The sequence below is a fragment of the Rutilus rutilus genome (genome assembly GCF_951802725.1).
Source record: "Rutilus rutilus genome assembly, chromosome: 25".
Taxonomy (NCBI): Eukaryota; Metazoa; Chordata; class Actinopteri; order Cypriniformes; family Leuciscidae; genus Rutilus; species Rutilus rutilus.
Genome location: NC_140229.1, coordinates 12,354,519 through 12,357,053, shown reverse-complemented (window position 1 = coordinate 12,357,053; position 2,535 = coordinate 12,354,519).

Below are 2,535 nucleotides of genomic sequence, written 5' to 3'. Positions count from 1 at the left end.
AAAGCCATTATTACATGATTAATTTATGTTCACCTTTTGCACACCAGATGCAGTTACAACAAAATGCAGCGACCACAAAATATTTATTCGCTTTCTCAACCTGTTTCTGAAGTGGTGCTCCACACCTAAAAAAACCCAATTAATTATAGTGCTTCTCTAAAGTGGGTACTGGCCTTAGAGTGTTTTACTGACACGAGGAAGTGTGTGCATGTTTTTAAATTGTATTAATGGCCTTGGAAGTAGGCCAACATTTGTTTATTTGATTCACCAATTGGCAGTAGAAAAGCACATAATGTTTTTAATAACCTTCTGATATCTCTCATAGGCCCACTTCCTCATATCATAAAAAGTGCTTAGGAGAGACCAGGGAATGTTGAAAGTTGTAACACGGTCGGCTTAACCAATGAAAAATGAGCTACCGAGGTCTTTAAGTAAAAATGGATTGGAATGGAAAAATAGAAAGGATTTAACCCCAAAAATACTGAAGTGTATAAATATATCAGTATGTGTGGTACATTTTGACGTTTACACGACACCGTTTTCAAATAAAACTTTTCATGCATTTTGGTCGTTCATTTACACGACAATGGCATTTTCAAGGCCTGAAAATGCTAACTTTTGAAAACAGGTTTCAAAGTGCAAGTTTTTGAAAATTAGGGTAAGTGTACCTGTTAAGCCCACCAAAATGTAGAAAAGTCTAGGTTTTTTTCATATATATTGACATGGTTTATTTGTTAAAATGCAAGATTTATTTCTTATTTGAATTAATTAGTTGATGTACATTTTAGAATATAAAATTAAGATAATTTAGAAATAAAGTCAGAAGTCTGGCAAGGGCTTAATTGGTACTTTGGCACCATTTAAGCCCGCATGTGTTCCAAATAAGCCCACATCATCATTGATTCACAAAAATGTTTAATTAATTGATTTTAAAGAAATAAAACATCAATATATTTATTCAGTGACAGCGAAGTATATAAAAAAAATCCTTTTGCTAAATTTTGATTAGAGCCCTGGGTGCGATGGGGAGGTGTTAGTGGCCGGTGGTATGGAGCCTTAAGTCGGCTTGACTGGAGTTATAGCTGGAGTCATGCTGGAAGTTTGACCGGGTGTATCTCGGGAGCCACGCCGAGTTGGGGCTCCAGACTCTGGGGTTTCGGGGGTCTCCTAGTGGGCCCCACCACACCGAGAGTATGCAGCCTTAGGTCGACTTGACTCTGGAGTTATGCCCGATCAAAGTTCCACAGGAAGTGACCATACAGTATCTCTGGAAGAAAACTGAGTTAGGGCTCAATACTGGGTGACCCCTCCATGCCTGGAGTCCGGAGCCCCAACTCGGCTTGGGTCCCGAGTTTTACCCGGTCAAAACTGGACAGGAAGTGGTGGTATCTTGGAGGTCCCAGGGGCTCAGGACTGTGGGGAATGTAGGGTCCCTCTGGGACCTCTCCATGCCCGGAATCTCAAGACTTAACTCAGCTTGGCTCCCGAATTATGCCCAGTTATACATAAAGGACTTTAGGACAAAACAGGCTCTATCTCATTCGAATAAATCTGTGTAATTTGTAGGCCTATCTAAATATAGTTGTAAATTAAGGTAGTAAGTAAGGTAAGGTTAAAGGTTAGTAAGGTAAAAGCACACAAAGAAATGTTATCATTAAACACTTTCAGAAAATGTATCAAAGTTTGCAATTAGAGGGATTCCTCATTGAAACACATAATGTGGGCTTAAATGGTCCCACAGCGAGTAATGGTGAAAAAAGACAATGTTTTCCTTTAAAAATGTAAGATATGTTTAATACATGCATGGAGCTTAAATATACTGTGGACTAAGTATCATAGTAATTTTCATTGTGCCCACATTGCCCACAATGTTAATTTTTTTCATTCAAGGTTAGCTTGTGTTGGCTATAGTTTGCATGCGTTTTGTGTCACTGTACCATTTAAGGCCATCTTTAAAAAAAAGTTAATGCAAATAATCTTGTCTATAAAACAATTTATGATGTATTTATTTGTAAAATGAATCACAAAACATTTATTGTTTGCAGTTCACATGCTTAATTCTTTGGCAGTCTATCTTTAAGGCTTATGGTTTGACCTTGAGATTAGCTTTCAACGCAAGCTAATAAAACTCATCTTTCCATTTAAAGGAAAATGATATAAAATGATAAAGTACTATTTGTTCATACACAAAAAAACAATACATGTATCTCTTATTTGACATAATGTCAATGTAGTTACCAAAGAAATGGCTGAAAATTGCAACATTGCCAAATGTGATTGGTATGCAATAAAAAAATGCCAGGGAAATAACAAATCACTGGATTGGTTAAAGTAATTAGCAGCATAAAATATTATTTTCTCTTTTTTTAAAATTTAACTTCAGAGTTGAAAGTGGGCTTAAAGGGTACATGGGCTTAACGGGTACACTTACCCTAAACCTTTATTGTAAACTACAAAAACGCACATTTGTGAAAACGGTGATGTCCTGTGCATGCATGTTGCGAGTTCAGTCTACAAGTGCATAGTATTTCTTTA